This window comes from Microcaecilia unicolor, chromosome 8, assembly GCF_901765095.1.
Source record: "Microcaecilia unicolor chromosome 8, aMicUni1.1, whole genome shotgun sequence".
Taxonomy (NCBI): domain Eukaryota; kingdom Metazoa; phylum Chordata; class Amphibia; order Gymnophiona; family Siphonopidae; genus Microcaecilia; species Microcaecilia unicolor.
The window spans coordinates 97,850,286-97,876,470 of record NC_044038.1 but is presented as its reverse complement, the minus strand read 5'-3'; the positions used below and the strand labels follow the sequence as shown (position 1 = coordinate 97,876,470).

The 26,185-nt window shown below is 47.4% G+C and overlaps 1 protein-coding gene across 1 annotated transcript in view; it reads right to left on the bottom strand.

Moving 5' to 3' along the window:
* Nucleotides 1-26,185, bottom strand: part of CYSTM1 (cysteine rich transmembrane module containing 1) — a 308,284-nt gene that overhangs the window by 170,827 nt on the left and 111,272 nt on the right. The gene's annotated exons all lie outside the window — the stretch shown is intronic.

Sequence of the window (26,185 nt, the reverse complement as noted above, 5' to 3'; positions counted from 1 at the left end):
TTTTCAGAGTCTCAGAGATTGGTAGGAGAAGCTCAGGAGTAATTAAGGTGGAGGGTTTGAACTTGTTATGGAGTAAGGCGAGTAGAAGGCAATGAGTTTTCTGTGTTGAGTTTGAATTTAAATGAGTTAGCCCAAGCACGCACGGTGTGTAATCCAAGTCTGATTTTGTGTTCTTATGTTGCCACAAACTGCATACTGTCGCATGAAGGACCAAGGAAGCCACTTCACACGCTTGTTTCAGTAAGCCTTCTATAGCTTCCTATCCTGTAGGTCTTTTAGGGCAATGCTCCTTTCCCCCAGCAAGATGGTCTTCTTAGTAACCAACGTAACCTGGGAATCCATTCTGGGAAGCTGCAATTTATATTTTTCCTCTGGAATTAATGGGTAGAGATGAGACCCATTCTGCTGTAATCAGGTCCTCAATGTCTGGGTGCATCGGAGAGTCCTTAGATGGACCTCTAAGCCCCCTCATGATTGACTAAGATGGAACTCCTGATGCTGAAGCACAGGGTTCCTGAATGTAAAGAAGTGCCAGTGCCTCAGAAATAAGATTACTGAGCTTCTCTTTAAGAAACCTCAGTACTTTCAGATCATCCCCCAACTCAGGAGGGAGCTCTAGAATTCTTCAACAATGGCCAGGGCCGGTCTTAAGGTGAGGCAACCGCATACGGCCTCGCGCTCAGGGGGCCCCAAGCGGCGCGCCTCAGGTCGCCCCGCCCCAACCGCCTGAGCTCCAGTCCTCCCTATGGTGTGCGACGGCGGCGTGGTGGGGGCAGTCCGCCCCAGATGTCAGCAGGTGGGGGGGTGCTCCGAGTCCGCTCCCGCTGCTGCCACCCTGTCCTGCCTTTAAAAACACAATTTCGAAGCGCAGCAGTGACAGGCAGCGCCTCGCTTCTGCCTTGCTACTAAAAATCTCTTCGACGTCATTGGGCCTTCCCACATTGAGGCCCGAACGACATTGACAAGATTTTTAGTAGCAGGGCAGACACGAGGTGCTGCCTGTCACTCCGGCGCTTCAAAATTGTTTTTTTTAAAGGCAGTGAGGGTGGTGGGCGGCAGGAGAACGGATCTGGTAGGTGGGTCGAGGGGGAGGGACTCGGATGGGAGAAGGGTGTGGGGTGGGGAGGGGGTTCTCAAATGGGAAGGAGACTGAGGTGGGGAGGGGGTTCACGGATGGTTGAAGGGGACGGGTGGGGAGGGGACTGGCACTGGGGTCTAAGAAGGGGCAATATGGGAAAATGGGGGCCATGCGTGGGTCAGGTGGGAGAATGGTTCTGAAAAGGGGGGCCCTAATACAAGGCATGTGGATGAAGGGGGCTGGAACTGGGGGCTGAAAAGGAGGGTAGGTGGGAAAAGGGGGCTAGTACTGGGACTGGAGGCTGAAAAGGGGCAGGGGCTGAAAAAAGGGGCGGAGAGAGGGGCAGATCCTGGATGGGGGAGCGAGAGGGAGGGCAAACCCTGGATGGATGGGAGAGGGAGGGCAAATGGTGGATTGAAGGGGCAGAGAGAAAGAGCAGACAGTGGATGGAAGGGATAGAAAGGGCAGACAGTGAATGGATGGGGGAGAGAGGGTAGACGGGCAGATGGTGGATGGATCATGGAAGGGGCAGAGATAAGAGGGCAGACACTGGATGAAGGGCACAGCAGAGAGGGCAGACACTGGATGGCAGAGAGAGACCGAAGACAGATGCTGGATGGAAGGAAGACAGTGAAAAGAAGATGAGGAAAGTAGAAACCAGAGACAACAAACTGTAAATAAAATATATTTTTTTATTCTTTTGCTTTAGGATAAAGTAGTATTGTAGATGTGTTAATAAATGTTTATAATAGAACATGTAAACAAGGTAATCTTTTTATTGGACTAATTTTAATACATTTTGGCTAACTTTCGGAGAACAAAACCCCCTTCCTCAGGTCAGGCTAAGATACTGTAACAGTACTATACTATATTGACCTGAGGAAGGATGTTTTGGCCTCTGAAAGCTAAATCTATGAGTCCAATAAAATGGTATTATTTTATTTTCTATATTTGTTTTATTTCTATTTGTTAATTTGTAAAGTGGTGATTGGTATTTGTTAGTTTTTTTTTCAAATTTACATCTGCTATCTTTATATTTTGCACAGTACTAGGGGACATTTTCTGTTTCTGTGGTGTTGCATTGTATGCAGAGTCTGGCATCTTGGGGGTTCAGTTTAATTTTTGTCTAAATAGAAAGTTTAAATATTACTACTTAATCTATAGTGGATTAGGATGTATCTGTGTTTGTGAAAAAGACATGGCTATCAGTTGGCATTGACTGTGCAGGATCGACGATCTGTACTATTCTGTCTGGTTTCATTTTACAATAGGTGAATTGATGTTCTAGTGCTCATTGTAGTGTTTTAAGATGTTTTCCTTTTCTTTGTGTGATTCGTAAAAATGACTGCTTATGGTATGGTAGAATTGCTCTATAGGTCCTGAGTGTTTTGTATTCTCGGCATACCTAGTACTGGATTTTGGAGGGGGGTGTTAAAAATGACCGGGAGGGAGAAGGGCCTTGGAGCTGGAAGGGAGGGAAGGAGGGGGGCCTTGGAGCTGGGGGGCCTGTAGGGGGGAAGCCCTGGAGCTGGGGGCCTTGGAGCTCGGAGGGAGCGGCCCGGGAGCTCAGAGGGAGGGGTGGCCGGCCCTGGAGCTAGGGTGGGGGCGGAGCAAGGATGGGGGCAGGGCTAGGGCAGGGCCCCATCAAATTGGTCTGCATAGGGCCCCGCACTTGCTAAGACCGGCCCTGACAATGGCTCCTCTGAATAGACCGAGTCCACATCAGATAAGGAGAGAGAAGCAGAGAGCCTCATCTGCCCATTCCTCGAGGTATAAACAAGATCTCTTAGGAGCTGGAGGAGCAGTGGGGTGAAAAACTGAAGCACTTGCAGCAAACGACTGCCCCTGCTTCAGTAAATAGGCCTAGTGTAAGAGCAATATAAACTCCAGAGAAAACAAAAATCCTGATGCAGCTGAATGTGCTGCCATGCCCTGAGGGTATAAAATGGCAGCTGTGCTCTGCACGTGGTCAGACAGAGGCTGCTCCTCACTGTAAAACTGGCCCCGACAAAATGGCACAAGGTTCCCATGCTCTCCTACATCAAACAGCGCACCAGCCCTGCTGGAGAGCCCAAAGACCCTGGCATATTCGGGATGCTGCACCGAATCCAAAGATGTGTTGCCATCAACCATTTCTTCTGTGTCTTAAGAACATAATAGCCATACTGGGTTAGACCAATGGGCCATCTAGCCCAGTATCCTGTGGCCAATCTAGGTCATAAATACCTGGCAGAAACCCAAATATAGCAACATTTCATGCTATCAATCTCAGGGCAAGCAGTGGCTTCCCTATTTGTCTCAATAGCAGACTATGGATGTTTCCTCCAAGAACTTGTCCAAACCAAGATACACTAACCATTGTTACTACATCCATGGGATTTCCAGTTTGCATGCACTGGAACACCCCAATGCTGGCCAATAGGTCCCACGGCAGGAACACCGTTTAACTGCCTCCGAAAAGAGACACCATTCATCCCGACTGTCACAAGCGCAGCACAACATGTCCAAGTGCGAGTTGGGATTGTCTCCCTTTCACCAAGTAGAACTTACAGCTGTCCAAGTGGTTCCGTGCCAAACTTTATTTGGACTTACCACTGCTGGCTGCTCCCCCTAAGCTCAGTCTTCTTAAGTCTTACCACAGAGAAGAAAAGCTTGGGACTGATACTCTGTCCAACGCTCTCCAGCAAACCTCTTTTTTTTTTTATTTCAAAGGAAAAGCAGTGCTGGAAAAGGAAAGCTCCACAAGAAAGAGGGGAGATGCAATGGGAGGGAAGAAGTAAATTTACAGGCCACCAGAGACAGGGATCTGAAGGCCTCCAGATATGACTGCAGACTCAAGCCACCCACAACTGGGAACCAGTAGAAAAGCACTCAGAACCAGAGGCTGAAAAGTGTGTCCATCCACCTGCTGGAGATAGAAAATACTGTGAGTTGGGCTGGATGCCAAGAGAGAGATGTCAGCTCAGTTTTCCGTTCTCTATCTCAACCTGTTGGTTGATGAACACAACTATCCCACAGGTTCTGGAATAGTGGGAAGCAATGTAATGGCAACTGCAATATTCCTGCGTGAATGGTAGTAATGCAGGTGGAGGACTCCCATACACCCACCTTAGAGGGAATAATGCAAAGGGGGTGTGAAGATAGAGAAAGAGGTTATATGCTGATATGTTGGAGAAGCCATGAGGCGTTGGGAGCTGGGAAATATGAGTGCGAAGAGGATGTAAATAGAGCTGGGGAGGTGGCAAAAGGGGATCGTAAGAGATGAGAAAGGAATAAAAGCAGGAGGGGATGACTGACAAAGAAGGAACTTCTGCTGGTAAGGGGAAGATGAGCTATGAAGGAGGTGAGAGAAGCTAGTAGGTAGGTGAAAGGTAAAGTGAGCGAGGAAGTGAAATTTCAGTGAATAGTGAGGCAGAAAAGAAATAGAAGAAAGAGCTGCAAGAATCAGAGATAGATGTAAGGCAGGTATAAAAGATGACACAGTAACTTAATAGAGGACAGCAGATAAAGACCCGTGTCAGGAGTCCACAAATACATGGCAATGCAATAAAGCAATACAAGAAATTAAAATATCTTACATCAAATGTAGATATAGAAATATAGAATGTAATTAAAATAAAATTATTTTATTTTGGTTTTTTATATTTCACATTCTATATATGTACATTTGATGTATAATATTTTGTTTTAATTTTTTTGTATCATTTTATTGTATTTCCATGTATTTATAGACTCCTACTACTACTATTTAGCATTTCTTTAGCGCTACAAGGTGTACGCAGCGCTGCACAAACATAGAAGAAAGACAGTCCCTGCTCAAAGAGCTTACAATCTAATAGACAAAAAATAAAGTAATCAAATCAATTAATGTGTACAGAAAGGAGGAGAGGAGGGTAGGTGGAGGCGAGTGGTTACAAGTGGTTACGAGTCAAAAGCAATGTTAAAGAGGTGGGCTTTCAGTCTAGATTTAAAGGTGGCCAAAGATGGGGCAAGACGTAGGGGCTCAGGAAGTTTATTCCAGGCGTAGGGTGCAGCGAGACAGAAGGCGCGAAGTCTGGAGTTGGCAGTAGTGGAGAAGGGAACAGATAAGAAGGATTTATCCATGGAGCGGAGTGCACGGGAAGGGGTGTAGGGAAGGACGAGTGTGGAGAGATACTGGGGAGCAGCAGAGTGAGTACATTTATAGGTTAGTAGAAGAAGTTTGAACAGGATGCGAAAACGGATAGGGAGCCAGTGAAGCGACTTGAGGAGAGGGGTAGTATGAGTAAAGCGACCCTGGCGGAAGACGAGACGGGCAGCAGAGTTTTGAACTGATTGGAGAGGGGAGAGGTGACTAAGTGGGAGGCCAGCAAGAAGCAGATTGCAGTAGTCTAAACGAGAGATGACAAGCGTGTGGACGAGGGTTTTGGTAGAGTGCTCGGAAAGAAAGGGGCAGATTTTACCGATGTTGTAAAGAAAAAACGACAGGTCTTGGCGATCTGCTGGATATGAGCAGAGAAGGAGAGAGAAGAGTCAAAGATGATCCCAAGGTTTCGAGCTGAGGAGACAGGGAGAATTAGAGAGCCATCAACAGAAATAGAAAACGGAGGGAGTGGGGAGGTGGGTTTGGGGGGGAAAATGAGAAGCTCGGTTTTGGTCATGTTTAATTTCAGGTGGCGTTGAGACATCCAGACAGCAATGTCAGACAAGCACACTGGTATAGATGCAAGGTGAGATATCAGGGGTAGACAGGTAGATTTGGGAGTCATCAGCATAGAGATGGTAGGAAAAGCCATGGGGTGAGATTAATGAACCAAGGGAAGAAGTGTAAATAGAAAAGAGGAGGGGACCAAGAACAGAACCCTGAGGTACACCGACAGGCAGAGGGATAGAAGTAGAAGAGGATCCACCAGAGTGAACACTAAAGGTGCGGAGGGAGAGGTAGGAAGAGAACCAGGAAAGGACAGAGCCCTGGAATCCAAGTGAGGACAGGATATCGAGGAGTATGCTGTGATCGACAGTGTCAAAAGCAGCGGAAAGATCAAGAAGGATGAGGATGGAATAGAGACCTCTGGATTTAGCCAGTAATAGGTCATTGGAGACTTTAGTAAGCGCAGTTTCGGTTGAGTGGAGAGGGCGAAAGCCAGATTGTAGTGGGTCAAGAATAGCATGTGAGGAGAGAAAATCAAGGCAGCGGTGGTGAACAGCACGCTCAAGTAATTTGGAGAGAAAAGGGAGGAGGGAGATGGGTCGGTAATTAGAGGGACAAGTAGGGTCAAGTGAAGGCTTGTTAAGGAGAGGTGTGACCACAGCATGTTTAAAGGCAGTAGGGACAGTTGCAGTGGAAAGTGAGAGGTTGAGAATGTGACAGATAAAAGGAATAAGAGCAGGTGAGATGGCATTAAGAAGGTGGGTGGGAATGGGATCAGAGGAACAGGTGGTACATTTTGAGGAAGAAAGGAGAAGTTTAGTTTCCTCTATAGTAACTTCAGGAAAGGAGGAAAAGGAATATGGGGAAGGAGAGAGAGGGGAACGGACTAGTGGAGGGAGAGGTGGCGAGATAGAGAATTCAAGGTTTATCTTTTGAACCTTGTCATGAAAGAATTCAGCAAGGGTCTGAGGAGATAATGAAGGGGGAGTTGGGAGAGGGGGCACCTTGAGGAGAGAGTTCAATGTGGTGAAGAGAAGACGAGGGTTAGAGCCAAGAGAGTTGGTCAGTTGGATATAATAATCCTGTTTGGCGCGTAGAAGAGCAGATTGGAAGGAGGTCAGCATGAACTTAAAGTGTAAGAAATCAGCAAGGGCCCGAGATTTCCGCCAGAGGCGTTCAGCGGAGCGAGTACAGGAACGTAGGTAGCGGATATTAGAAGTCAGCCAAGGTTGGGGTTTTGTACGCCTTATAGGGCGGGTCATCAAAGGTGCAAGAGTGTCTAAGGCAGAGGATAGAGTATTGTTGTAAGAAGAAACAGCCTCGTTGACAGACGTGGATGGTGCCACAGTAGAGAGGAGGTTTGAAACATGGGAGGATAGAGATGAAGGGTCAATATCGTGAAGACTCCTAGACAAATTAGATAAGATAGGACAGGACTGGGAGGGAGGAGATTTAAGTGTGAAAGTTATAAGATCAGAGGGGAAGATCAGAGGCAAGGAAACTAGAGGGTGAACAGTTGGAGGAGAAGATGAGATCAAGACAGTGACCATTTTGATGAGTGGGGGAGGTGGAGCATAGTTGGAGATTAAAGGAGGATGTTAAAGCGAGTAACTTGGAAATATAAGAGTTGGAAGGATCATTAGCAGGAATATTAAAGTCGCCAAGGATGAGAGAGGGGGAGGAAGGATCAAGGAAGAAGGCAAGCCAGGCATCAAAGTCACTGAGAAAGGATGAAAGGGACTTATCAGGGGGACGATACATGACTGCTATTCGAAGAGACAGAGGAGAGAAAAGGCGGATACAGTGGACTTCAAAGGAGGAAAAACAGTGAGATTGAGGTGGAAGAAGGGGTTGAAATCTGGAGGAGGGAGAGAGAAGTAGTCCATACCGCCCCCGCGACCAGCAGGGCGAGGAGTATGTGAAAAAAGATAACCGCCATGGCAGAAGGCTGCGACTGAAGCAGAGTCATCAGGGCAGAGCCAGGTTTCTGTTATGGCGAGCAGATGGAGGTGACGCGAGATAAAGAGGTCCTGGATGTAGGGGAGTTTGTTACAGATAGAGCGGGCATTCCATAGGGCGCAAGAGAAGGGCAGAGAAGAGGAGGGGAGTAGAGGAATAGAGATGAGGTTAGAGAGGTCGCGGTGAGATCTGTAGAGTTGGGATAATAGTTGGTGAGGAGGGCCAGGATTGGGATTGATGTCACCGGCTGAGAGTAAGAGAAGGAGTAAAAGAGAGGAGGAGGAGAGTAGGAGAGGTGTGGCCACAAAGGCGTCGAAGGCGAGAGGTATTTAGGTGGAATGGGGAAGGCAAAATGGAGGGAAGAAAGAAACGGAGATTAAAAGCCAAGAGGGAGGAAGAGGTTAGGAGAGAAGGTGAGGTGATGAAGTCGATGGATGGGCAGTGAGTTCCTGTAGCGGAGAGAGGTAGGGGGTGAGGAAAAAGATTAGGACACAACCCTGTCGCCGAAACACGGTCTATGTCGAATAAGACTGAAGAACTGTCAATAAAAGATCTCCTGCCTTTCTCGTCTACTCAGCTGTTGTCCTTTGTTTACTTGCTTTGTGTGAAGTGTGGACTCTTGTTTGTGTTTTTCCAGCAGATAAAGACCCACATGGTCCATCCAGTCTACACCCACCACTCTATGCAGGTTGCACTCCTTCAAGATCAAATACTGGCATCACAAGTAGGCAGTTGGCAATCTGCCACAATGCCATCCACATATAGGTGGTTTTATAGTTTTGGATACGAGGTGGGTGGAGAAATGAAAAATGGAAAGAGAAGATAGAAGAAATGTGTATCACTGGTATCTTTGCAGTTTGCTCAGTACAAGAACAGAATAAAACATGGCCTAAGAGGGTGGAGTTGCATTCTAGACACCGAACAAATTCTGCAGAATTGCCTGTCACATCGAGGTCCTGATCCAAACAGTAGTGGAATGTGAATGTGTGGACTGAAGACCAAGCTGCAAGTGGGCTACCTACACAGCCATGGCTCTGACATTGTGAGCTGTGACATGTCCCTCAAGAATCAGCCCAGCCTGGACATAAATTTTAAAAGATGCAGTCTGCTATCCAATTACCTGTTGAGGTCAAAAGAAACGAAAAGCTGGATGGACTGTCTAAGGGCTTTAGTCCGCTCCAGATAGAAGGCTAAGGCTCGCTTGCAGTGTGGGCATGAGGTCTGGGGAAAAATGTTGGAAGAATAATTGACTGGTTAAGATGGAACTCCGACACAACCTTAGGAAGGAACTTGGGGTGCATGCAGGGGACTTCTCATTGTGATGAAATTTAATATATGGTGGGTGAGCTACTAGGGTTTGGAGCTCACCGATTCTGCAAACTGAAGTGACGGCTACAAGAAATACAACTTTCCAGGTCAAAACTTCAGATGGCAGGTATCCAGAGGCTCAAAAAGGAACTATCATCAGCTAAGTGAGGACTATGCTGAGATTCTATGACACAAGTGGAAGTTTGGTAGGGGGTTTTGTCAACAACAAACCTCTCATGAAGTGAACAACTAAAGTCTGTACAGAGATGGATCCACCTCCTGCATGTGATAAACACCAATTGCACTAAGATGAACCCTTACAGAGTTGGTTTTCAAACCAGACTCAGAAAGGTGCAGGAGGTACTCAAGCAGTTTTTGTGTAGGGAAAGAGAAGGGATCCAAGGCCTTGCCCTTACTCCAGACAGTAACCTTCTCCAATTAAAAGAGTAACACCTCTTTGTGGAGTCTTTCCTGGAAGCCCACAAAATACAGGAGACACCCTCAGGCAATCCAAGGGATTTGAATTCTACACTCAACATCCAAGCTGGGATGGTATACTGGGAAGGTATACTGAACAGAGGCGTATCCCATGAAGGAGAGCCCATTGCCACATACCTCCCACTTCCTGATACAAAGGGTACCCCCCTGTTTGTTCACATAAAACATCTCAACCTGGTTGTCTGTCTGAATTTGAATAATGTGGTTTTGGAGTTGATCTCTGAAAGCCTTTAGAGCATTCCAAATGGCCCATAGCTCGAGATTGATTTGAAGTTGAGAATCCTAAACGGATCACTGACCCAAAGTGTGAAACCTATCCACATGAGCTCCCCAACCCAGGTTAGATGCATCCGTTATCAACACCTTTTGATGCGGTGAATCTGGAATGGAAGTATCAGTTCTATGATGGAAGTTGTATCAGATATGACTATCATCCAGAATGGTCTTTATGCGTTTAATCTGGAATAATGGAAATGAACCACGAAGTTAGGGCATATTGCCCCTTGAGCGTTGCAAGCTTCACCCCATCATTTTCCTGCCTAGCGACAGTGTGGTACGGGGGTGGGGCTGAACTCTCAGAAGCATCTGATTGGCTGTAGGCACAGGGTTCGATTGCGTATATTCTGGATGATAGTCATATCTGATACAACTTCCAACATAGAATTGATGATCAAATATATACCATTCACTGTATCTCATAAGACTCCTGATGAAGGCGTGTTTTCTCGCCGAAACACAGCTGTGTCGAGTTAGAATTGAGTGATTTTTGATTGAATAAAGATTGAATTTCTACATACGCCGTCTCCGGTTGTTTTGGAAGAGCCTACCTTTCCTACTCCTCACTTTGCGCATCTCCTTGCATAGGATTCCAGTGTACCTCCACCCTTGTGGTGGTTTTTCTCCTTTTTGGAATGGAAGTCCCAGAGTCAAATTGGACCGGATAGTCCATCAGAAAAGGGCGTGAGCCCACTGACGGGAAGCGAATGACATCAGTTAGCCTCTCAGGGGTCTCAAATCATGGGGAACCTAAGATCCACTGGCCGCTCTCAAATGGAGCCGTGAAATGCTCTTTGGAGGCCAAGGTCCACTGAGTGGCTGCTCTCATATGGAGCCGTGACATGCACTATGGAGGTCATATGGCCCATCAGTCTCAACATTTGCCAAGCTGAAACCTGCTGGCTGCCGTGGATCTGCGAGGCAAGTGCTACCAAGGTATCTGCCCTTGCTAGAGGAAGGAAGGTTCGAGCCTGCGCTGTGTCTAGCAAGGCTCCCATGTACTCCAATTGTCGCAATGGATGGAAATAGGACTTGGGGACAATTTATGACAAACTCAGTAGCTCTAGCACCTGAATAGTCAACCACATTGACTCAATTGCCCCTTCCTGAGATATGCTCTTGATCAGCCAATCATCTAGGTAAGGAAACACATACACTCCCAGCCTGCGTAGATATGCTGCGACTACCTGGTGTATACTCTGGGGGCAGACGCTAGGCCAAACGGCAGAACATGACACTGGAAGTGAAGTTTCCTCACTCAAAATCTGAGATACCTCCTGTGACTGGGAAGTATCGAAATATGAGTATAGGTATTCTTTAAGTCCTGAGAACATAGCCAATCTTTTTCCTAAATGAAAGGAAGTAGGGTGCCCAGGGAAAACATCCTGAACTTTTCCTTCACCACAAATTCATTCAGGGCCCTTAGGTCTAGGATGGGCCAGAACTCCCCCATTTTCTTGATCACAAGAAAATACCTGGAATAGAATCCTTGCACCTCTTCCCCTGGAGGTACAGGTTTGACGGCTCAGGCCTGCGGAGATTTCCTATACAAGTACTTGCTTGTGCTGAGAGCTGATGTAAGACGCTCTCAGCGGACAATCTGGAGGTCGCCGACATAAATTTAGAGAATACCCATGACAAACTATTTGAAACACCCACTGGTTGGAGGTTATAAGGGGCCATTTTGGTGGTAAAAAGTGATCCTCCCTCTGACCGGTAGGTCATCTGGAATGGATACGCTTTGCGCGGCTATGCTCAGCTGAAGCCAGACAAAAGCCCGTGTCCTGCTTTGACTGGGGAGTTAGCTGGGAGTTTGGGGGACAGGGCTGGCGAGGCTGGGTCAGGGGCCTTGAATCACCCGAGCACAAGGCTTCACTTACGCCTTTGAGAGTAGTAGGACCCAGTAAAATCTCATTGAAGAAGGTGCAGATGGAGGTTTCTGAGAAAGAGCATGGATAGTATCAGTGTGCTTTTTAACGAGGTCAGTGACCTTGTCTACTTTCTCTCCAAATAAACTGACCCCTCGGCAGGGCACATCCGCCAACCTCTCATGAACAGACTGCTCCAGGTCAGAGGCACACAGCTACGTACTATTAACTAAAGACTCCAAATAAAGGCTCGAGTAGAGCTGGTAGGACAAGATGCAGGCAATGAGCATCAAGACCTGAAGATTGCCTCCCAAACGAATTTAAGGTTCTGGGGGCGCCGAGGCATGAGACCAAGAACCCTTAGCTAGTTTGAAAGCGGATTCTACTACAAAGAGTGGTGAGGCAACTGGGCCCTCTTGAATCCAGGAGCCTTCTGTATATGATATTGCATATCCACCTTCTTAGGTGCCACCTATACCGAGAGGGGAGATTGCCAGTTCCTCATCAGTACATCTTTAAGGATAGGGTGCAATAGCACAGTGACCCCCTTCCTTGGAAAGAGATTTATAGCCCAAGACAGCCTCCTCCGTCTCTAACAAATTATCTCCCTGACAAAACCAGTAAGAGAGAGCACCTCTGGAGGAGATTTGGGATGAGAAGGGATACCATATGACTCCTCCTCCAAGAAGTAATGTGGATCTTCATCTGATACCCATGAGAAGTTCCATTCAGACACCTCATCCTCTTGAGAATCAGGAGACTGTCTGCATGGACCTTGATCTAGTGGAATGATGTCCATGCTCCAAGGAGTCATGAAGTGCAGCCCTTGTCTCAGACTGCGGGTAAGCTTCCTTTCCCCAGTGTCAGAGAGGGTACTGCCTGCTCAGGCCTCAGCTCAGATATCCTGTGAGGGGCCAGTGTTGATGTTCTGGGCACCCGCATGGGTGGAGCCTCAGAGAGGGCCTAGGGCTGTTCCGCTGAGGGCGCAAACAGCCTCGAAGTCAAAGCGGAAGCCTCCTGCAGCACTGCAAAAGCTTCTCTTGGAGCATGCTCGGAACCTCTCAATGAGGGTGAGCATCGGCAACGGCATGGGATCCGGGTTGGAGGCAGTCTGAAGTCATCGGTGCGAAACTGGTGATGGGGACCTGGTCATTCAATGATTGACACACCAGCATCTCTTCCAAGGAGGGGGAGCACTCCTCTCGATGCCAGCGCTTCTTGGTTATCAGATAATCCAATGCCCTGGTGCTCCCAGCACTGTGCAATGAGGAGGACCAATGCTTATGCTTCCTTGGCTTCCTGCGATGCAAAGAAGCTTGATCAACTGATGCCGACGAGGACAACGCCGAATCCGAGAGTCTTCCGGTGTCCGGTCCGATGCTGACAGGTCCTGGGACCTGCTAACAGAACCCAGTGTCGAGGGAGACCCACTCCCAGTGGCTACTGGTGTCAGAGCAGCCATGGAGGTCGATGCCACTGATGCCAAAGACGATTGTCCAGCCTTCGAACAGCTTCTCCTGTTGAGCCAATCAAACTCTCTGTGTCCTGGCCTGGATATGAAGACAAACGATTACAAATGGAGGGGTCATGATCTGACAAAAGGCACCTAATGCACCATTTGTGCGGGTCCTCGAGTGAAATAACGCAGCGACATTTGGCGCACCGCTTGAAGCCACTGGGAGCCTTTTAGGACATTGAAAAAATAATTTCAGATAAATTAAACTCCTCAATCTTGAACAATTAAAAGAAGGGGGGCGTTCAAATTGAGGTCAGGGCTGCAGTCTAAGGGTGCAGCCTCTCACAAAAAATAAAGGAACCCCCCCCCCCCAAAAAAAAAAACAAAAAAAACTGGAAAACTAGGGAAAAATATAAAGAAGGGACAACAGGAGAAATAAATTTCAACACGATTAACCGCAAGGGAAGGTGCTCACAATAGCAAAAAAACATTTTGAAAAGCACAGAGTGAGAAGACCACCCGAACATGTCCTCTCAGCTTCGCAGAAAAAAACAAAACAAAAAAAAAAAAAGACTGAGACACTCGCGCTCGAGCGGCAGGCAGGAAGGCACCAGCACATGAGCGGTGGGACGCTGCTAGAACTTTCTCTAGTGCTAGCGATTCAGCGTCCACACCAGAGCTCCATTGGATAACGTCACCCACACTGAGAATAACGCGGCCTGCTTGTCCTCAAGAGAATAGCAGGTTCATTCGCCTTGGTCAACTTATCTGTAGGAATCTGTTGCAGTCCTGTTTGTCCAGCTGGACGTGTACTGTGTTCTATATCCTGCTATGTATGTTAATTTGTGCTTTTTGAGTCCTGCAGTACTGTGATAGTATGGCAGGTTTGATATAGGCTCCAAGCTGTCTTTTTGCAGGGTTTTGTAATATTTCATAATGTACCTGGAAGTTGGAACTGGAGGGAATTTGTGTAGTGTTACTCATAGGATACCAAACTTAAGTATGAATGTCTAATTATGTGTTTTTACAGGATCATTCTTAAAAAGAGGGGATCATAATTATTGCTTTAATAATCAAAATCTTGAGGGAAGGCTCTAATTGTTTAAATGTTTATTAATACCTGTGTCCATTACTCATAGGTGCATCCATCATCTCTCTATTCTCCCAGACCTCTTCAAACTCTATGACCTGATCCCCCCTGACAGCAAGAGTGAGTCAGTGCAGGGCAGGACAGTGGGGGGAAGTGGGGTTGGTGGTGGGGAGGCGAAGATAGTGGTGGGCAGACATCTACGGTCTGTGCCAGATCCGGTGGAGGGAGGCGGGACTGGTGGTTGGGAGGCGGGGAATAGTGCTGGGCAGACTTATACAGTCTGTGCCAGAGCCGGTGGTGGGAGGCGGGGCTGGTGGTTGGGAGGAGAGGATAGTGCTGGCCAGACTTATACGGTCTGTGCTCTGAAAAAGACAGGTACAAATCAAGGTAAAGTATACACGAGTTTATCTTGTTGGGCAGACTGGATGGACCTTGCGGGTCTTTTTCTGCCGTCATCTACTATGTTACTACCATGTTTCCCCGAAAATAAGACAGTGTCTTATATTAATTTTTGCTCCCAAAGATGCGCTAGGTCTTATTTTCAGGGGATGTCTTATTCAGGAGTAGTAGGGGGACTGTGGCGGTCAGGAACAGTATTGAAGAGGGGGGCGGTATCCTGCAGGAGTAGGCCATGGCTCGCCTATCTGCCCACAGTGACCGCAGGACTCAAGCGGAGCAGAGCCGTCCTGGTCGGGCTGGGAATGGAGGAGGGGTATGCACTAGGGAAGGTAATGGAATGTGGGGCTGGGCTGCTCTGGTTGGGGGTCTCGGGAGGTTGTGAGAGGGCTTAGGGCGCAGGATCATCCCTACCGTATTACAAACGTTAAAAAAAAATTCTACGGTAGCTCCGTTCCCCGTTGGTGGCGCTTTATGCGCTCCTCCTGTACATTCGCAACACTTTCCATCCTTCTAGTCTGACTTAGCCCTTAGGCGATGGAGCAGCGCCGAAAGGGCTCGGTTACTCATTTCCTTTTCTTTTATTATTTCTGCAAGGGGGATGTTTCTTTTCTTTCCGGGCTCACTTACCGGTAGTTGATCTTCACAAAAGCGTGAAGGAGGATGGTAGGAGTCCGCTGGGCGATAGATTTTCCACCTCAGTCTTGTTTCTTGCATTTCTTTAATGTTATTTCGTCTTTGGGTTGCAGCGAAAAAAATTAAGGTTTCTGTGTCCATGTCCCATTGGGGCCAAACAAAAACTTTGCTAGGTCTTACTTTCGGGGGAGGCCTTATATTTAGCAAATCAGCAAAACCTCTACTAGGTCTTATTTTCAGGGGATGTCTTATTTTCGGGGAAACAGGGTATGTAACCAGTTTTTCCTGTTGCCAGCATTTTCCAGTGTGCAGTAAAAAATCTGTATTGCCAGGGCAGGTCAAACTGCTGATGAACTTTGAACTGTGATGGCAAGAGAACTGTCAGTGGCAGGAACAGCACATAAAGACGTACCCAGTTCACTGTTGGCTGGATCAAACTGCTCTGATGGTCATGGTAGGGTAGTGGTAGGCAGGAATTGATGTGTATATGTGGGGGAAGGTAGTGCAGATGAAAACACTGGCCTCCTAGGTATTAAAGGCCCACAGTTGCCACTTTGGGCAGATCTGAAGCCTGCAGGGAAGTTAAGGCAGAGGAGATGAAGAAAGGAAGTGGATAAATGCTGAGCACAGGGAGTGGGGGTAAGAAATAAAAAGCAGAAACTAATAGGCAGAAATGAGAACACAGAATTCGGGAAAGGGAAGGGGAGGGGTAGGGTGGGATGATGCTAAATATCAAAAGGTAGACAGCACTGTGCTAAATCCAGCACCACCACCTTCCAAACATCATTGCCCCTCCCATCCTAACTACACATCTACAATGAATACCTTTTACCCCCCCCTGCCCCCACGTATATGAAAATGAGAGAGAATTGGCCTTGTAAGCCAGTGCTGACCACCGGATTCACAAACTCTGATAACTTACCAGGCTTAAGGTATCCAAAGACACCATGCAAAGAATCAATAAAACGTCATCAGCTAACAAAGATTAAATGGCTATCCCCCCTATCTCTACAAACACAGCAACATTGTCATGTGGCTCTAAACTGAAAGGTTCAATACTATTAAAAAAAAAAAAAAAACAGAAAAAGAGAAGAGTACATCATCATGTTCCAGACAAAAGAAAAGCAATACAATGAAAAGCAGCACTGTTAATTTTATTCTGTCTAGGATCCTGCCCATAAATCCAAATTGATCAGGGTGCACATTAAAACAGACCACAAGACCCTCTCAGAGGTTTGGGTAGTTTTGTCAAAGAGTTTCGTTTTATTTTCAAGTTGCACAAAAATTTTACCAAACCTGAAAGTCAGTTTTCAAATCTGTCTATACTCCGAATCTGCTCTCTGCTTACTCGTTGCTGCCTACGGAGTCCTTTCACAAAGGAACGTGCTCTATGCACGTGTGCCAAAATGAGACTACCACCAGGCTACCATGCAGCGGTAATTTCAGATTTGCCACGCATCCATAACACCTTGATGATTTAATTTCCCCCACGTGACGTTTCCAGTGGTAATCGGCAGTTGGCGCGCATTGACCAGTCACTGCGCGTGAGCCCTTACCGCTAGATCAATGGGTGGCATTAAGGACTCAGGCTGGTTTTAGGCAAACACTGGTTTCAGTTTTACTGCATGCCCTTTTTCCGTCCCATTAAAAAAGCCCTTTTATGCAGATGCGGTAAAAACTGGCCTGGCACAAGCCCAAAACACACACCTACACTGCCGCAAGCCACTTACCATGGCTTAGTAAAATGACCCCTTAATTTCCTCCTTGGCTCCTCATTCCCGGTTCTAAAAAAATGTCCCCCTCATTTTTTTAAAACATACTGTACATCTAAACCACAGCAGAACATTTCAAAATAAAATATTTCTTAATTGAAGCAGGTATCTAGTTCCATGCTGAAACTCTAGTGAGCACACAGACTCATGCCAACAAAAATATGAGTAAATCGTAAAGGCTCCAACTCAGACTCCTCAGTTTTTCTACTGTCCAACTCCTATTGAGAATATCAGTCATCCAGTACAACAGTGCTTCAATCCTCAGGGCTTCCCAGCCAGTCAAGCTTCAAGGATACCCATAATGAATATGCAAGAGATATAGAAGGAGACTGAGCAATACAGTGCACAGAATCTCCATTTACCTACCGTAAGATAAGTACAGCATTCTAAGTAAGCTTGGTCCTTAGGTTTCCTAATACCCCCTTCTCCCCCTTCCCCCCATGTATCTTCTGTTGGGACATTCACCCAGTTTTAAAGATGTCAGGAGGCTGCCGAACGTCTGTGGGGAAGGGCAGCGGCGGCTTGACTTCAGCCTTTCCCTTCAATGTCCCGCCCTCGCGGAAACAGGAAATACCTCATCAGAGGAAGGCGGGACACTGACGGGAGAGACTGGACTCGAGCTGCCGTAGCGACTTAAAACAACAGCTGAGCTTTAAACGCAGGGCAGCGTGTCCGGAACGGAATGAAAGGTAATATGTCGGGGAGTTGAGGGCGGGCTCAGCCGGGGGGCGGGAGGCGGAAGAAACAATTTGGAGCTAGGTCTTACTTTCGGGGGAGGCCTTATATTTAGCAATTCAGCAAAACCTCTACTAGGTCTTATTTTCAGGGGATGTCTTATTTTCGGGGAAACAGGGTATTTGCATACCAAGGAGGCAGTGCATGCAAACTTAGTTCATGCATATTCCCTCTGGATATCCTGAAAACCTGACGCCTGTGTATGCCCTGAGGACTAGGTTAAAAAGCACTGCTTTAGTGTACCCCACTCTTAAAATCATCTCTGGACTTCAGTTTTCTTAAAAAAAATTTGGCTAAATCCTCTACATTTTCAAACTTGGTCATTAGCTCTTGTGGAGAATCCAGATATATACAAAAAAAATGGACAGTTTTGCTAATATCCTCCCTAGAATTATGTACTGGATTCTGCAAAAAAACTGGTGATCAACATAAAATTGTTTCAGGAAGTGTGGTTTAATAGTAAGTCTAGAATATTGGGGATAATATTGGGTTTTAAGTTGTCCAATGAACATCAAATTGATAATCTGGTAAAAAAAAAAGTTGTTTTTTCACTTTGCGTAATTAAGGGTAATAAGAGCATCATTAAATCCAGAAAGTTTTAGGACTTTTGTTCAATCAATTCTCTTACCTTTCCTGGATTATTGTAATTCTTTATACAGTGCTATAAATAAGCAACAGAAGAGATTATAATTTCTACAAAATGCTACTGCCAGACTGATTTTTAGAATGAGTAAATACAGTGAGGTTACTCCTCTTTTACAAGAATTACATTGGTTGAGAATAGAACTTCATGTTTATTTTAAAACTAGTAAAAAAGGCCCATTTCTGACACAAATGAAATGGGCGCTAGCAAGGTTTTCCTCGGAGTGTGTATGTTTGAGAAAATGAGAGAGAGACAGAGACAGAGTGTGTGTGTGTTTGTGTGAGAGACTGTGTGTGTGTGACAGAGAGATAGAGTGTGATAGACAGAGAGTGTATCAGAGAGTGTATGTGAGAGGCAGTGAGTGAGTGTGTGCCCCCACCCCCCATCTCTCAGGGGTCCCCACCCCACCCCCACCTGTCTAGTCTCAGGACCCCCTCCCCACCTACCTCTCCCCTGCCCCCCTCCAGCCATCCATGTCCAGCAATCCTCCTCTCCCCCTGCCCCCCCCCCTGCAGCCACCCATGTCCAGCGACCCTCCCCCCCCCCCCCGGCGCATCAAACCCCATCGCCACCCGCAGCTGCCACTGGTAACGCTGTCCGGCCGCTGCTGCTTCTCCTGTTGAGCAGCAGCGGCCACTACAAAAAGAAAAAAGCCATAAATGTTTTTAAATCTGAAACGTGGCACCGTAGACAGCCATCAGGCATTGGCTGTCGGCTCTGCAGCCGCTCCTCCTCACGCCTATCATGTCGCTGCGCTCCTCCGGGATCTTACTCCAAAGGCAGTGATGTGGAGGCGAGAGGAGGAGCGGCTGCAGAGCAGACAGTCAATGCCTGATGGCTGTCTACGGTGCCGCGTTTCAGGTTTAAAAACATTTATGGTTTTTTTTGCTCAACAGAAGCAGCAGCGGCCGGACAGTGTAACCAGTGGCAGCTGCGGGTGGCGAGGGGGTTGATGTACTTCGGAGGAGGGGGCTTGGGTGATGCGCGGAGGGCGTGTTTGAGCGGCGCACTCACAGCTGATTCCCAGACAGGGGGGGAGGAGTAGGGAAACACGCAGAGCAAGTTGCTCCGCGTTTCCCTACTCCTCCCCCCCTGCCTGGGAATCAGCTGTGAGTGACGTCAGCCTGGTACAGAGCCTAGCTCAGCAACTCCAGGAGCCACGGACACAGGCAGCTACGTTAGAACATTGGAGGTGAGAATAATTATATAGGATTGCCCGTTTGATTTATAAATATTTTTATGGTTTAAATTCAGGTATGATCAGAGGTTTACTCATCTACTATAATAAAACTCACCCTCAACATTCTGAAGACAACGTTCTGAAGTCACTCAGTCACTCACTGAAGGGTTCATGGATTCATGGTGGTGAAGCCACAACACTGACCATGTCTCTCTGCCCCGCCCTCGCATGACGGACCAATCAGAAAAAACACTCTCAACATTCTGAAACACAAAGGACCATCACAACACCGTTCCCAGGCAACACTAGGCAACGTAAGACGGACCAATCAGAGGAAACTACGTGAAAATAAGGGAGGAGCATTCCCCAGCAGAATGGCTCATTATCTGTGCAGCACGGAGAACACAGAACCACCGCTGGAACGAGAGAAGAATATTCCTGCTGTGGGTAAGTGCAAAAATAGACCGGGGGGGGGGGGGGGGAGAAATTTTTAAATGCCTAATGCCAGTACTGAAGAGTGCCAGAGGGCCTATAGCACAGACTATATTTGGGATCGCTTGACATGGAGTCAGAGGAGCAGGAAAACAACGTGCCCGTCACCATCTGGGATGTGGGCGAACAGGACAAGCTGCGGCCCAGCTGGAAGGATTACCCGCGACCCAGCCAGCAGCAAACAGCGACCAAGGAAGGGGGAGAAGTACTCCTTCCCTGCCTAGGAATCGCTGGAGACTGGCTGCCAAACTAACGAAACAACCGCACACCGACGCACCACCTCCATCATTCGAAGGGCATCCACTCTTTCTTCAACAGAAATGCAAACTAATAATACAAAACAAACAAAGAATACATGGTTTCTCAGGCGGCTGCAGGTAACTACTACTACTACTACTAAACATTTCTAGAGCGCTACTAGGGTTACGCAGCGCTGTACAATTTAACAGAGAGAGACAGTCCCTGCTCAAAGAGCTTACAATCTAATAGACAAGTGAACGGTCGGTCCGATAGGGGGCAGTCTGGATTCACTAACGGTAAGGGTAACTCCCCACCCCCTTCCTCTTCCCCTTTTGCCGAAGCGGCCAAGGACGTGCCCAACCATCCCCAGCCTCAGGCAAGCTGTCTCCCACCTCGGGGATTCCCCGAGCACCTGGAAAAAGATGGCGCTGATTCCTGCAGCGCATAAATGTTCCAGCATTCCCCTGCAGCCGGCCTGAAATGGACCAAACGTACCGGATCACCCCCCGACGGCCCGAGACCGTGCTCTTCTCCTTCCGCCCAACTTAAAACAACCATCCCGTCCTCAGGCAAGCCGTCACCCACCTCCAGGATGCCCAGAACACCAGCCCAAATGGAAAAAAGATGGCGCTGCTTCCAACAGCACATTTCTCTTCCAGCATTCCCCTACAGCAGCCCTGAAACGGCCAAAAAATACCGACAAAGAACGTGCTCCTCTACCTTCCGCCCATCTAAACAACACTGCTGCCTCGCACAACACAAAAACAAAACACATGGAAAAAAAAACAACACTCAACAAGGCTGACCCCCTACAACCACATTTACATTTCACCAACAGAAAGACCCCCCTCCACAAACCTCCTTGACAGACAAAACTACACACACACAATACAACAGAAACACACCCTCAAAGCCACACACCAATCCAACCCACTTTGCCAGCACAGCACATCCCTCAACCCCCAAGCAAAAAACAAAACAAAAAAAGACACACATCAACAACCTGCACGCACACCGCACCCTCACACACACACACAAAATAACTCTGTGACACATACACAAACACACACAAAAAAAAACACATGCTAGCGCCCGTTTCATTGGTTTCGGAAACAGGCCTTTTTACTAGTAATATATATATATATATATATATATATATATATATATATATACATATACATACAGGGCCGTGCCTAGGGTCTCTGGCGCCCCCCCTGCAGACTATCAGTTGGCGCCCCCCCTCCCCCCCCCCCATGAAAATGATCGCTCACCACTTGCTACACTGACAGGAATTGTCAGCAATATTCTTAGAAACAAATTGCTATACATTGCAAAATAAGATAGCAGATGTAAATTCTCAAAGTGGACATATTCCAAATGCTAAAATGAAATAAAATGATTTTTTTCTACCTTTGTTGTCTGGTGACTTCTCTTTTTCCGATCATGCTGGCCCAGTATCTGAGTCTGCTGCTATCTGTCCTCTTAACTCCATTTCCAGGGCTTCCTTTCCATTTATTTCTTTTACTTTCCTCCTTTCTTCTTCATTCTTGCTCTATATCCATTTCCAGCAATTTCTTCTCTCTCCCTGGGTCCTGTCCTCCCATTCCACGTCCATCCTTGTCCCTCTCTGCCCTTCCTCCCTCCATCCATAGCCAGCAATCTCCTCCTCTCCCCTCCCCTCCATTTCCAGCAAATTGTCCTCTCCCTGGGCCCCCCATGTCCATCCTTGTCCCTCTCTGCCCTTCCCTCCTCCATCCATAGCCAGCAATCCTCCTCTCTCCCCTCCCCTCCATTTCCAGCAAATTGTCCTCTCCCTGGGCCCCCATGTCCATCCTTGTCCCTCTCTGCCCTTCCTCCTCCATCCATAGCCAGCAATCCTCCTCTCTCCCCTCCATTTCCAGCAAATTGTCCTCTCCCTGGGCCCCCATGTCCATCCTTGTCCCTCTCTGCCCTTCCCTGCTGCATCCATAGCTAGCAATCGTCCTCTCTCCCCTCCCCTTCCAGCAATTTGTCTTCTCCCAGGGCCCTGCTGCTGCCCTCCCATCCATGCCCGTCTCTCTGCCCTCCCATCCATGCCTCTCTGCTCTTTCCTCCGCGCCCTGGGGCCTTTAAATCTTTTACTTCCAGTCACAGCAGCATCAGTGAAAGCGGAGCGCTGCAGACGTCTCCCTTCCCTTCGCGCTCTTGGTTCCCTCAGTGTCCGCCTTCTTCTGACGTCAGAAGGCGGGACCTGAGGGAACCAATGAGTGCAAGGGAAGGGAGACGTCGGCAGCGCTTTCACCGACGCTGCTGCGACCAGGTAAAAGATTTAGCCTCGGTGGCGCGGGGCGAGGGTAAGCACCGCGGCGGCGCCCTCCAGAGGTGGGCGCCCCCCTGCGGCGCTTACCCCGCTTACCGCATCGGCACGGCCCTTTATATATATATCTGTATATATATATATAGACATGGCTTGAGAAGTTCAAAAGACACTGTTGCTTGATCTTCCCTCAGTTAGAGGGATGAATCAGAAATCATTGTGGGAGCATTTTTATTCATTCCAGGGTGCAAGAATGTGAAATACTTACTGGTAGAGATTTGTCTAATTACACATTTTTTCTTCAGGAAAGTTCATAAATCTTATTTATTTTTGTTGTATAAATATGTCTTAAGGAATTTGAATTATAGCGGTTTCTTTATTCTGATGTAATTCCTTGTGTTATCTTTTGTAATCCACTTTGAATTGCTAAAATAAAAGCGGAATTAAGTCACAGAATCGAACTGCTTTTCACAAAAGCTACCACCACCAAAGCAGCTTGCAGAGTTAAAAAAATAAACAAAAAAAAACATTAAATGAACTCTATAACAGTGCACATGAAGTTATGCATACTTTGTGTAAGTGCACAGAAAAGAGTCACTTACCTTTGTATGGTAAAATTATGCCTTACCTGCTGATAATTTTCTTTCCTTTAGTAGCAGCAGATGAATCCAGGAACTGGTGAGTTAATTTTCCCAGGTCTCGCTGTTGGAATCCTTGGGCTGGGTGGTCACCCTTCAAATAAGCCACCTTTCCTCATCCTAGACAGCTCTGATACAATTTTTTCTTGACCGAGGACTGGGGGATCTAACTTCAGACTCAAGTGCACAGTCTGCTTTGGGCGCAGAGTCCTCGGGCCTGGCTGTGTGTTCACTCCAGAGTCAGCAAACTGCAGAAAAGCAGCTCTGCACGGAAGCTCTAAAAAATTCAGATACTCTGCATGCCGAAGAATTGGCAACCAAGAACACCGCTTGCGAGTAAGCTCCTAAGGAATGCCATGTGCAAAGGATCAAAAGGAGTCCGAATCAACGCGCCCTAAGCTAGGCTCGGAGAACAAGAACAAGGTTTCAGGGCAAACAAGGTCGCAGCAGCAAAAGAGCAAAGAACTGCATGAAATGCACCACATTCAGGTGCAAAGCCAGAGAAGAGCCCGACACTCTCCCAGAAGCAGGCTACCGACACCTGCACCTGAAGCAAATTAGAGGCCAGACCCTTCTGCAACCCGTCCTGCAGAAAGAAATCATCGCTGAAGAACAGACACCCGCAAAGGAGACTAAGTGTGAGCCAAACCATGCCTCAAAAAATCTTCTACACCCGAGAATTTGCGGTCGAAGTGGACTGCATAAAAAGTTCACAATAGAGCAGTAATCACTGTGACCAAAGACTCTGTTCCTCAGATTCAACCTCTCAAAAATCTAGACTGTAAGACCAAAGCAAGTGGGATCCTCCACTCAGTGACGAACCCTGAAGGACGAGCCCGGAGTTCAGCGGAATTCAAAATGGAGGCACCACCAAGAGCAGAACCAGATCCACATACCAAGGGCGCTGAGGCCAATCCGGAGATATCAGAATGGCTCGACCCTGGTGGTGAGCAATCCAAAAAGAACTCTGCTGCAGAGAGGCCATGGAGGAAACATTATCAAAAAACATCCTCCGGCTAAAGAAGCAGCTGAACAACCAGCCCTGCCGAATCGCCCTATTTCCGATGACAAAAGAAAGAAAGCATCTCCGCGTCCAGCCAGGACACCATCAGAAGTACCTCCGGAGCTCTCTACCTGAGGCCAAACTGAAGCACTACTGGTGTGGAATAATCATTTGCCAAGACCAGAAGATGGAAGAATGAGAAGTTCACCGTAAGAAAAGCCCGCAAAGTGGGCCGCAGGCAAATGGAACACAAAGTCCTCTGTCCCCTCCATGGGCGCGACATGCCCTGGTGGCCAGGATCCGACTAAGCCCCACCCTCGCAAAGAAGAAGTCACCGCCATATTGTTCTCTGACGACACAAGCAGTGCCTGGCCCGCAACAAGTCCTGGAAGGCTAGAAGACGAACAGCACCAAAAACAGGTCAAAGCGGGAGATCGGCCACACCATCTCCCGTATCATCCACCTTGGAGGCAAAAGGAGGAGGCAAGGGCTCTACTGCCCAAAAGACTTGCATCCGTGACCACCAATATCCACTGTGGACGCGCAAAAGCATCTCCTCCACAGGGAGGAATTACGGAGCCTCCACTTCATGCACAGCTGTTCAGAAAACAGCCACGGAAGACGGCACTGACAATCCTGGGACACAGGAGGACCATCTGCAGAGAAGCGAGAGCTGTAGATGTTTGCATGTGAGCATAGCACATGGCACTATCTCCAAAGCAGCTGACACAGAGCCCAAGACATGAACACACAGCCAGGCCCGAGGATTCGGCGCCCAAAGCAGACTGTGCACTCGAGTCTGAAGTTAGATCCTCCAGTCCTCGGTCAAGAAAACATTGTATCAGAGCTGTCTGGAACGAGACAAGGTGGCTCATTTGAAAGGTGACCACCCAGCCCAAGGATTCCAACAGCGAGACCTGGGAAAATTAACTCACCAGTTCCTGGATTCATCTGCTACATACGCTAAGGAAGTGCACTATACAGTATTCTATAAAATACTGCATAAGTTCCATAGCATGTGACTGCAAAGGGGCATACACACGAATACACCATGGAAAGGGTATAGGCATGTCTCCAAAGACGGTACAGTAAAAACACACAGCTTGTAGAGTACTGTAAGTTGTGCCAATTTGGTTTAAGAAAAGGCAAAGGCAGGGAAGAAACCTCTACGTCAAGAAATCAAAGCAAGCAGGAGTAGAGGCTGACCGAAGGATGAACCCAACACTGGAGATGGTATGCAGTAATACTTTTATTGTAGCTGGTACAATAGGACCAGACAGTCGTGTTTCGGCGCAATAAAGCGCCTACATCAGGGTCAGGTAGTAATTCCTTGGAATGCACTCTGTATTTTAAAACTGAACAGGATGACAGCTCAAAGGACTGTAGGGTACAGCAAAAAAAGCCGTGAGGCATGCGTGCAAAAATGCGGTAAACGATGCTATCCCCAGTTGGGTCTGATTCGTTAGTTTACACTAGTATCCTATAACAGCATCGGAGTGTCTAACCTTAGACACCAAGTTATAGGAATTGCCCCCATATCTAACAAGAAATAATCATATAACAGATGAGTGCATAAATACACAGGAAAAGTAAATTATACTCTTCATAGTCAATTATGTTAAAGATCAACAAAAAAAAAAACGGAAAAATGACAAATAACAAGTCAGTTCTAACTAGGGAAGCCAGTCTCCACCTCAAGGTCAGTCGGAAAAAAAGGAAAAAAAAAGGTCAAAACAGTAAAATGTATCCTTAAAACAGATGTGACTTTAGGACAGATTTAACCTCAAATAATTCTGCTCTTCAGCTGCCTCTGGAGTCTACTCCTAGCAGAAGGAAGGCTACTACTACTATTACTATAAATCATTTCTATAGCGCAAACCAGTTGCCATGCAGTGCTTCATAATTGAACATGAAGAAAAGACAGTCCCCTGCTCAAAAAGAGCTTACAATCTAAATCAGGACAGACAGGACAAATAAGGGATAAGGGTAGG